The sequence below is a fragment of the Lytechinus variegatus genome, chromosome 18 (genome assembly GCF_018143015.1).
Source record: "Lytechinus variegatus isolate NC3 chromosome 18, Lvar_3.0, whole genome shotgun sequence".
Lineage (NCBI taxonomy): Eukaryota > Metazoa > Echinodermata > Echinoidea > Temnopleuroida > Toxopneustidae > Lytechinus > Lytechinus variegatus.
In genome coordinates this window covers 12,026,369-12,039,055 of record NC_054757.1, presented here as the reverse complement: position 1 = coordinate 12,039,055, position 12,687 = coordinate 12,026,369, and positions in this window count along the sequence as shown.

Genomic DNA, 12,687 nt, shown 5'->3' with positions numbered 1-12,687 from the left:
ATGATCCAAAAGTCTTTATTCCAGACCCGATTGTTTCAAAAATTATAATATAAATCAAAAGTCTTTATTCCAGGCCCGATTGTTTAGAAAACAATAATATAAGTCCAAAGTCTTTATTCCAGATCCGGTTGTTTAGAAAATAATCATATGATCCAAAAGTCTTTATTCCAGACCCGATTGTTTCAAAAATGAAAATATAAGTCCAAAGTCTTTTCTCCAGACCCGGTTGTTTAAAAAAATAATAATATAAATCCAAAGTCTTTATTCCAGACCCGGTTGTTTCAAAAATATTAATATGAGCCCAAAGTCTTTATTCCAGACCCGGTTGTTTAGAAAATAATAATGTAAGTCCAAAGTCTTTATTCCAGACCCGGTTGTTTAGAAAATAATCATATGATCCAAAAGTCTTTATTCCAGACCCGATTGTTTCAAAAATGATAATGTAAGTCCAAAGTCTTTTTCCAGACCCTGTTGTTTCAAAAATTGTAATATAAATCAAAAGTCTTTATTCCAGACCCGGTTGTTTAAAAAATAATAATGCAAGTCCAAAGTCTTTTTCCAGACCCTGTTGTTTCAAAAATCATGATATGAATCCAAAATCTTTTTTCCAGACCCGGTTGTTTAAAAAAATCATGATATAAATCCAAAGTCTTTATTCCAGACCCGGTTGTTTAGAAAATGATAATATGAGCCCAAAGTCTTTATTCCAGACCCGGTTGTTTCAAAAATTATAATATAAATCCAAAGTCTTTATTCCAGACCCGGTTGTTTAAAAAATAATAATATGAGCCCAAAGTCTTTATTCCAGACCCGGTTGTTTCAAAAATAATAATATGAGCCCAAAGTCTTTATTCCAGACCCGGTTGTTTAAAAAAATTATGATATAAATCAAAAGTCTTTATTCCAGACCCGGTTGTTTAGAAAATGATAATGCAAGTCCAAAGTCTTTTTCCAGACCCTGTTGTTTCAAAAATCATGATATGAATCCAAAATCTTTTTTCCAGACCCAGTTGTTTAAAAAAATCATGATATAAATCCAAAGTCTTTATTCCAGACCCGGTTGTTTAGAAAATAATCATATGATCCAAAAGTCTTTATTCCAGACCCGATTGTTTCAAACATGATAATATAAGTCCAAAGTCTTTATTCCAGACCCGGTTGTTTAAAAAATAATAATGCAAGTCCAAAGTCTTTTTCCAGACCCTGTTGTTTCAAAAATCATGATATGAATCCAAAATCTTTTTTCCAGACCCGGTTGTTTAAAAAAATCATGATATAAATCCAAAATCTTTTTTCCAGACCCGGTTATTTAAAAGATTATAATTTTAGTCCCAAATGAGATACATTAATGATATTCCAGTGGAATAAAAATGAGAATCGAGCTTAGTCTTTTCTCCAGACGCTAATTGTAAATTGAAAATCAAGCATAGTCTTTGCTCCAGACCCAGTAACTAAAAGCTGGAACTTTATAGTAATGTGTTTATATAGCACAAAAATGCGAATTTTTTTTCCAGACCCGGTTAATTAAAAAATTATAAGTCCAAAGTGTTTTTTCCAGACCCATTTATTAAAAAAATTATAATAATTATAAAAAACAAAGACCCACGATCCTATTTATGTTGAATAACATGGAAATGTAGCGTAGTCTTTCTGTCAGACCCAGTTATAAAAGTCATTAAAACACAACAACAACAACAACAAAACAAAGACCCAGCAACCATTAAAGGTCAAGTCCTCTTCAGAAAAATGTTGATTTGAATCAATAGAGAAAAATCAGACAAGCACAATGCTGAAAATTTCATCAAAATCGGATGTAAAATTTATGACATTTCAAAGTTTCACTTATTTTTAACAAAATATTTATATGAACGAGCCAGCTACATCCAAATGAGAGAGTCGATGATGTCACTCACTCACTATTTCTTTTGGTTTTAATTGTTTGAATTATACATTATTTCAATTTTTACGAATTTGACGATTAGGACCTCCTTGCCTAAAGCACAAAATGTTAAAATAATAAATGTCCACGTGTTGCAGGGAGGAATGAAACTTCATTTCACATGACAATGACGAGAAAATAAAAATATTTCATATTTCATTTAAGAAAATACAAAAGAAATAGTGAGTGAGTGATGTCATCAGTTCCGCATTTGCATACCGACCGAGATGTGCATATAACTGTTTTGTGAAATGAAGCGAAACATTAAAATGCCATAATTTTCTTATTTTACATCCGATTTTGATGAAATTTTCAGTGTTATGCTTGTTGAATTTTTCTCTTTTTATTCAAATCAAGTTTTTGTTGGGGTGGACTTGTCCTTTAAAAAAATAATTTCTTGTATATTCCTTCCTTTTTTCTATGAAAAAACCTAAATAACAAAACATTTAAATACATATGAAAAAACCCTGAGAAATAAGATATCAGTAAACAATAGGGGGATTACTTCCCGAAAACGATAAAGTTGTTGATTGACGATCTATGATATATTATATAAAAGAAAAACATTCTAACAAGAGGGGATAACCATTCCATTCCATGTTTTTGTTTGGCAATAAGTCATGATTGACTATTTTTGCCACCCACTGTATGAGAAGTAGGGTAGCAATTTTTTTTAGTATTATTTTTATTACTTCTTTTTGTCTCACCTGCATAGCAGAGTGAGACTATAGGCGCCGCTTTTCTGACGGCGGCGGCGTCAACATCAAATCTTAACCTAAGGTTAAGTTTTTGAAATGACATCATAACTTAGAAAGTATATGAACCTAGTTCATGAAACTTAGCCATAAGGTTAATCAAGTATTACTTAACATCCTATTAGAGTTTCATGTCACATGACTAAGGTCAAAGGTCATTTAGGGTCAATGAACTTAGACCATTTTGGGGGAATCAACATCAAAATCTTAACCTGAGGTTAAGATTTTGAAATATCATAACTTAGAAAATATATAGACCTGGTTCATTAAACTTAGACATAAGGTTAATCAAGTATCACTGAACATCCTCTGTGCATTTTAGGTCACATGACCAAGGTCAAAGGTCAATAAACTTTGGCCATAATGGGGTATCTGTTGAATTACCATCATAACTTTGCAAGTTTATTGATCTGACTTTTGAAACTTGGACATAAGAGTAATAAAGTATCACTAAATATCCTGTGCAAGTTTCAGGTCACATGATCAAGGTCAAAGGTCATGTGAGGTCAATGAATTTTGGCCACATTGTTTTTTTTTGTTGAATTACCATCCTATCTCTGTAAGTGTATTGGTCTACTTCATAAAACATGGAAATAAGAGTAACCAAGTATCACTTAACATCTTGTGCGAGTTATAGTAGTTTTCAAAGTCAGCACTGCTGCTATGTTGAATCGCGTGATGCAGGTGAGATGGTCAGAGGCATTCCACTTGTTTATTATTATTATTTCTTGTATATTCATTCCTTTTTTTATGAAAAAAAACACAAAACCTTTAAATACATATAAAACAAAAAACTGAGGAATAAGATATCAGCACACAATATGGGGATTACTTCCCGTAAACGATAAGGTTGTTGATCGACGATCTATGAGATATTATATTAAGAAAATCATTCTAACAAGAGGGGATAACGTTTTAACAAGTTCTTCGGTACTTTAAATTTTCAGTGTCCCAAGCACCATTTGTAATATATTCAGCATTTTTTTTATTACTTACAATTCCAATAATCTCAGTGGCCTAAGATATATTTTCTGGGGTTATAAGTAAAGAGAGAGAGAGAGAGAGAGGATTTATGTGATCAAGAAGTGATAAGATAGGAAAAAAAACTGATTTGAAATGACTGAGAGAGAGACAGGCAAAGAAAGAAGAGCCCCCTCCCACACCCGTACTATAGTTACGGAGTTAGGCTGTCCCGTCGGTGGATTCAGGTCCATCAATATCTTGAGGTTTAATCTTTCCAGGGGGCAAACGTGTGTGTGTTTGAGTTTTGTCAGACGTGTCTCAATCAGATATGATTATTTACGTCTGGGACCGACCTTTAACGTCACCATCCGAAAGACGTGACCAGGGCTCGAACCTCGAACCTCTGCATCAATTTGTAACTTCCCCACATAGCTTGGATTACAGGCGCACGCCACAACGCCCAGTCTTTAAATATGGTGTAGTCTTTGCTCTAGACCCATGCAGTTATTTCAAAATAGGAAATTATTAGAAACGATAAAAACAGACAAACAATATTAACAAAGACGCCACAACATCATTGATGTAGAATAAGGTTGTTGTTGTTGTTATTTTGGGTTTTTAAGGCGCGTACCATTCAGATCTGAATATTGACGCCTTTTATTAATTTGACGTTTTTGTGGTATGCCTTATCACAGGGTTTTATATTTTGGGAGATGCTGGTGTCTAAGTTTTTAGATTAATCTTTTGCTTAATTTGTATTTTAAGAGAACTGGATGTGGGGGTAAAGACAACTCTCGAAACCCAAGCATTTTAACTGGGTTTAATTTTAAAGATTGGTCTTAGCTTTGATTTTTTTTTCAATATTTGTTTATCTAATGAATAGCTGGGTCTAGACGAAGGTCTAAGCATAATGATAATGTTATTTAACAGGAATAAGAATATGACAAAGTCTTATGTTTTTAAGATTGTTTGAATTAATTTCTAAATGACTGGGTCTGGAATAGAGACAACGCTCTAAACATGTGCTTTTGTACTTGGTCTTAATTTGGAGGATTGTTGGTTCTTAGATTCGTTGTTGGGGGTTGGGTTTTATTGTTTTTTTATTCTTGAAATAATTGTGTCTGCAGGAAAGTCTACAATCGATCTCCATGTTATTCCACAGTAGTTAGATTATTGGGTATTTGTTTTAGACAATTTTATTTTTAAATAATAACCAAGTCTGGAAAATGGACGGTTTCTTTGCAAATGAATAATTACAATGTTTTGTAGGGGTCTTAGTATTGTTATGCAAAAAAGAGTGTGGGTGTGGGGTACAGACATATTTTTTACTGGGTGTAACTTTTGAAAACTGGTTTTAGATTTGATTTTCTTTTTTAATTCATTTCTTAGATAACCTGGTCTGGAGGAAAGAGTACGTTTTACAACTCATGTTATTCCAAGAGAATATGATAGGGTCTTATGTTAGAAGATTTTTTTTCGTAATTTTTGTAATGATTAGGTCTGGAATAAAGACAACGTTCTAAACCTCTTTTTAAAAACATGTTCTTAGGTTCAAGGATTGCTTGGTGTTAGATTTGGAGTTATTTATATTTTTACTCTTAGCCTTATTTTGAAAAACAAATGACTGGGTCTGGCTGAATGACTACGCTATATGTCCATGTTATCCAGCATTAATAAGATTATGGGGTCTTTTGTTGTTGTTGTTGTATTGTTATTTACAATTTTTGAATAACAGGGTTTGGAGAAAAGGCTAAGCTCGATTTTCTTTTTTTCCACTGGAATATCATTATGGTATCTTAGTTTGGACTTATATTATAATTTTTGAATAACTGGGTCTGGAAAAAGACTTTGGTCTTTTGTGCTATATAAAGGCATTACTATAGGGTTTTAGTTTTTTATATGTATATATATATATATATATATATATATATATATATATATATATATATATATATATTATATGTATATTTACAATACGTTCAGTATCATTTAAAACAACAACAAAGACTTTGATTCCACCAGTTTTAATTAACTGGGTCTGGAGAGAAGACTAGGCTCGATTCTCATTTTTATTCCACCGGAACATCATTATCGTATCTTAGTTTGGACTTATATCATAATATTTGAAACAATCGGGTCTGGAATAAAGACTTTGGATTTATATTATAATTTTTGAAACAACAGGGTCTGGAAAAAGACTTTGGATTTATATTATAATTTTTGAAACAACCGGGTCTAGTGAAAAGACTTTGGACTTATATTATCATTTTTGAAACAATCGGGTCTGGAATAAAGACTTTAGGCTCATATGATTATTTTTTAAACAACCGGGTCTGGAATAAAGACTTTGTACTTATATCATAATTTTTGAAACAACCGGGTCTGGAATAGAGACTTTGGGCTCATATTATTATTTTTGAAACAACCGGGTCTGGAATAAAGACTTTGGGCTCATGTTATTATTTTTTAAACAACCGGGTCTGGAATAAAGACTTTGGATTTATATTATAATTTTTGAAACAACAGGGTCTGGAAAAAGACTTTGGATTTATATTATAATTTTTTAAACAACCGGGTCTGGTGAAAAGACTTTGGACTTATATTATCATTTTTGAAACAATCGGGTCTGGAATAAAGACTTTAGGCTCATATGATTATTTTTTAAAACAACCGGGTCTGGAATAAAGACTTTGTACTTATATCATAATTTTTTAAACAACCGGGTCTGGAATAAAGACTTTGGGCTCATATTATTATTTTTTAAACAACCGGGTCTGGAATAAAGACTTTGGACTCATGTTATTATTTTTTAAACAACCGGGTCTGGAATAAAGACTTTGGATTTATATTATAATTTTTGAAACAACCAAGTCTGGAAAAAGACTTTGGATTTATATTATCATTTTTGAAACAATCGGGTCTGGAGAAAAGACTTTGGACTTATACTATCATTTTTGAAAGAACTGGGTCTGGAATAAAGACTTTGGATTTATATTATAATTTTTGAAACAACCGGGTCTGGAATAAAGACTTTTGATTTATATTATAATTTTTGAAACAACTGGGTCTGGAGAAAAGACTTTGGACTTATATTATCATTTTTGAAACAATCGGGTCTGGAATAAAGACTTTAGGCTCATATGATTATTTTTTAAATAACCGGGTCTGGAATAAAGACTTTGTACTTGTATTATAATTTTTGAAACAACCGGGTCTGGAGTAAAGACTTTGGATTTATATTATAATTTTTGAAACAACCGGGTCTGGAATAAAGACTTTGGATTTATGTTATAATTTGTTAATTAACCGGGTCAGGAAAAGAGACTTTGCACTTGTGTGCTATATGAACGCATTACTATACGATTTTAGTTCAAAACGGATTTGCCAAAAATCCCTTCAAATTTATTACATTTGTGGGTAAAGTCATTATTACATTTGTGGGCGATCAAAAATTATTACATTTGTGGGTAAAGTGCATTATTACATTTGTGGGTGAAATTATTACATTTGTGGGTAAAGTGTTATTACATTTGTGGGCGTTATTACATTTGTGGGTAAAGTGTTATTACATTTGTGGGCGTTATTACATTTGTGGGCGTTATTACATTTGTGGGTGCAACACCCCCCCCCATAATAGCCCTGGGGCCCGTTGCAGAAAGAGTTGCGTTTAAACGCAAGCCAAAAAATCAATTGCAAGTCCAAAATGCGCGCTGTTGATTGGTTGAAAATCAAGTTGCGCATGATTTTTAGAGTTGCGATTGATTGCAACTCTTTCTGCAACGGGCCCCTGATCGGTTTGATGTCGGTTTCGTGGTAGCCTTGATCGGTTTTCTTTGTTGCGCTATCCAGTCACGCCTACGAAGCGCTCCAAACCGACTGATATGCCAATTGAAAATCAAATACAAACCGTGATAGCCCTGATCGGTTTTAGGTCGGTTTCATCGATGTGACTGTAGCATGACAAAATTACAAAATCAATGCTCCAGTCTCACCAACGAAACAAATCCCAAACCGACTGATGATAATATCATTAAAAAATAACGTACAGAGGTATCTGGATTCGATGTTGACCCTTCTTACAAAGAATCGCGTGACTGTACCGATTAACAAAACTCTAGAAACCCAGAAACGTTTCTTCAAAATGTTTTCTAGATAAGATTCATATACATTCTTCGTTTTCTTAAAAATTCAGTGCCTCCTCTTTCTTTACAAAAGGACATAGTGAAACTTAACTGTAGAAAATGACATAATATTGATTACAATACAGTTTAGGTTGATCGGATCAATCGTAACTCTTTGTAAGACGGGTCCCTGAAGTTTCTTATCATGCTTATGAAATGAGGTGCTAAATAATGCACTCTGCAAATGTGGGTGCTTGGGAAGTAGAATTTAACATGACATGAGGTCTTCAAGAACTGGCGGCTAAAATTAGGGGCTTAGGGACGGGGGAGAACGGGTTGTGATCAATGAAAAGGGATGAAGACGATGTCCATGGGAACGGATGACATGCCATGAAAAATGTAATAAACACTTATTGTTCAAATTTACTAACCCTTTCAGCATTGTTCAGGTTTGTGCAAGGAATACTGAAACATCTTATTGTATTCGAAGGCACGTGAAATGGTACAATCATTTCGAGAAATAGAGATATAGGAATGAAATACCAAGAAAGACATAGAGAATGATACAAACAGGCGCAATGGAAGGAAGCCTGGATGGGGGGGGGGGTGTTATCATTTTTGGAGGGAAGGGAGGGGAAAGCAAGTCACAAATTTTAGGCTCCTAGCTCATTTTTTAAGGAGGGATCAGGTCATTATGTTTTTTTTTAGAATCCTGAAAGCAAAGGATTGAAGTGACCGAGTAATCACTAGAGGAACTTTTTGAGTTTGAATGGTAAAAAAGATTATAAGTGAATTACTATTTTGGTAAATTTTGATAAGATTTTCAGAGAGGGGTATAAGTTTTCACAATTTCCCCTTTAAAGGGGAGGGCAATTGCCCCCTTTTCACTTAAAAATGAATTGCAGCATATATTAGGTGGCCCACGTTTGGAAAAATAAGGTCTAATCATTATTTTTTATCCAAAATTTTTAAAATGACCCTTCTTTCCTAACAATCAATGTAATCCATAATAAGGTTTATCTATTCGTTTCATTTACATGTTAACCTTTCCTTATTATCTCCCCCTTTTAAAGGGATCATTGTCGAAAAATAACGTAGAAGGAATTTGAAATATCGCATCCTTCCAAACAGAGTAAATCAAAAGCTACAGATATTATTTTGTATACAAGTATGTTTATCAGGAGCCTTTTAAAAAGTTGTTTTGCGAATTAGTTTCAAGACGTTTTGATAAATTATTGGAAGTATATTTAAGGAAGCTTTTAAGTAAAAAAAATGTCTAATATTAAAGGGAGCTACATCATGACCCCGACTGGGATCGATAATTCATTCACAGTATGGATTATGGAAATTATGTTTAAAAAACATTTACAATACGCTGTACTATATAAACTTCATAGAAGTTGTATAAACAGCTTAAACATATAAAAAAAGAGTTTGAAATCTTAAACAAAGAGAGGTAACCAGAGACATGAGAAATTAGAGAAAAAAAAGATACTAAGTATTCAAACAAAATGGGGAGTTGAAGACAAAATCAGCAACTTTAAAGAAGGTTTACCAATTTGAGGATCCCCTTACAGTAAAAACGCTGACTTAAATTGACACAATGCTGTTGACTGTGTACAGTGAACATTAACAATTAGGCTAAATTTATTGAGAAATCAATATACAAAATATATATATATTGTATTGAGTAAGATTTAACACACTAGTTTAAACTGTTCAAACAATACGATTCATACAGTAAACAGCATTGTACAGTGTTTTTCCTGTATATCTCAATGATCCAAAAATTGATAAATATAGTACGCCCTCTCTCGATAAGATGACAAATGCTTCCATCAAGTACAAAGGTAGCTGGGGAAAACCAGTTCTATTTATAGTTTGGTTAAACTATACTCTGGCAGACGATCTGTTATTATATCACAGCTCGCTCTTTCATATTGTAGTATGAGTTTCGCACACACAATCATTTTACATCGTGCATAATAATTATAATACATTTATGTGTACATGTATATCGTGGTGTCAAGAGTAGATATCTCTCACAGCTACACAGTTTCGTTGAAATAGTCTTCTCTAGAGTTTATGTAGTAATGGCTGAAAAGATTGAAATAGAGAAAGCCTCTAGTTCTTCACAGAACCTGATATGTCCGCTATGTCTTGATATTTTTGATGAACCAACGATCCTGACGTGCGGACACACTTTCTGTCGAAAGTGTCTCAAGAAATATGATCTGACCCACCAGGACATTGACCACATGGTCTGCCCTCTCTGCAGGGAGATCACCAAGTTGTCTGCGAACCGTGTCGACGATCTCCGCCTCAATGTCTCCATCAACGGATGCGTAGACGACTACCACGCCACGTGTGGAGGGATGAATTCTGTTCTTGAAATGAACCATAAATGCACAGCTTGCAAGTTTCAGGAAGACGCTGTCTCCTTTTGCAGAACATGTAATAACTACATGTGTGATAAGTGCCTTCAATGTCATCAACGTCTTAGTGTGTTCGAAGGTCACGAGATTGCCTCCATTATTAATATCGTATATGTGGGTAGTGCACGAGGTATTGATATCATTGATACAGCTGGTGGAGCGCAGCGGTATACAAACATACCACGTGACGTGTATTATAAAGATATTGTGTTTCAACGAGACAGTGCATTATGTGTCTCAACTAGTTCTACAGAAGCACACGTGTATTCTCCCAATGGCTCCAGGAAAGCAACAATCAACGTGGGTGGGACTGGTTATTATCTCACACTGAACAGAAGTCCATCAAATGAGATCCTCATGGCTAACGGTGCCAAAAAAGTCTACATCTATGACCCGTCAGGATCCACTCTCAAACACACTGTTCCAACAAAGCACGTGACGAGGCAGGTATCATCCACCAGGTCGGGTTTGATCGTCACCAGTTCATGTTATCTCACCAATCCAAGCGTGGTGACGGTCTATGACAGGGATGGGAATGCTGGTGATTCTCTACAAGCTCCAAATGTCTATCTGCATGCTACCGTGGATGAGCAGGACAGGGTGTATGTAGCGAGCGTTGATAAGAAGAATAGGAAGGTGGTAATCAGGCTCTATGATCTTGATGGGCTGAACCTGAAGGAAAGAGTTGAGTTCAAAGCACTTGATATGACATTGGGTTGGAATTTGTGTTACTTGGTTTCCCTCTCTCCGGACCTACTCGCCTTTGCTTGTTACAATAAGTTATATTTCATCAAGGTATCGCTGTAATAAAGAGTTAAATGAATTAATGATTATTATTTTGTAGTGTATCTGAAATGAGAATCCAATATGTTTGTTAACACTTTTCTTAATTTGTTTACATTTTGTGGTGTGTATATACACATAAAATATTTTAAGACGAATTGAAGAACGTTCATACACATAAAATGATTTTATGAATGTAACTCGAGTATCAAAAGACCAATATTTTAAATTATTTCGTGAATCTGAATTAACCACACAGTAAAAAAGCACGTTGTTTAAGCCCGTCACTCTAATAACAAATTGTGTCTCTTTCTTTGCAATTGTTTAAACATTTTAAACAACTAGTTTTTAAGTTGTTTTAAAAATAAACAGATGCTTAAAGAGTTTAAACAGTAGTTGATAGAGTGACGGGCTGAAACAACGTGCTTAAAATTTTAGACAGTGTTTAAAAAATGTTATGCTTTTGTTGTCATTCAACTCGTGTAATTAAGCCAGCGTTTAATATTTTGGGGTCTCAAGCTGTTATAGAGAATTCGATAAAAGACTGTTATACTAAACGAACTCTATATTTGTGAGTGTCAAGATTAGTCTTTATGAAATTGTGTACAATCGATATGCTGTTTTGTTGCAAGCCAGTCTATATTCGTTGTGGATTTACGTAAATGATCTCGAAATCTTAGATTTTTTTCTGTCCAGTGTTATGATTTGAAGAAAAGGGATAATAATTAGGGATATCAGCGAATTCTGTTCTATTCGACCATAAACCCATTAATATGAATAGGCCTATATTGCTATTTGTGTGGGATGTATAGTCGTCACAAACCGATTCCTACATAATTATTTTGTTTTTATGCAACATGACTTACAGAAACATTATTATACTTATTTTATAATAAAACGCCTTACTGAATGATTGTATGATATAAAGAGCCACTACGAATTCTACGATATTTACATATTCCAATTTCAAGGGGCATCCATAGACACGTTTTCATATCAAAGAACTTGTTTTTCTTTTTTTTCAATTGTTTTGCCCTTATTCAGAATACAATACATCATAATATAACAGAGGTATAAGTAGATTAGAACTTATATTTTCTTGTATTGCACATTGTCATACGTTATTATTTTTTTTTTTACAAAATTCATGTTAGCCTAATAAATGATTATTTCCATGAAATACAATAATCAAAACAATGAATCATATAAAGAAATAATACTTTGAACATTATTGAAATCACAATCAATCATGATAATTTGAACAAGAAATTTCTTATGAGGAAAAATGAATGGTCTACGTACATTAAGCCAAAATGGCATTTCTCAATATAAAAATGATTACAACGTGAATATCGGACGATAATTGCCGTTTGTTTTATAACGCCCTCTTTCGAGAGAATCAGGGCATGCTCTATCTTCGAACAACATGGAATGGTATCTATTGGAGACTGATTCTATCCGAAGATTATACAATGAATTATTTTCTGGAGAAAATCTATTATCATATTCACCGCTTTAGAAAATATTGATGGAAAGAAACAACACAAATGTACATACATACGGTTGTCCAACCCCCAAAAGGATAATAAAAAAAAATAAAAAGCAAGTGATTGGTCTCTTTTTTTTCCTTAAATTGGACATTAATCTCTTGGAAGCGACGAAATGACGATTAGTAATGTAAATTATGTAAT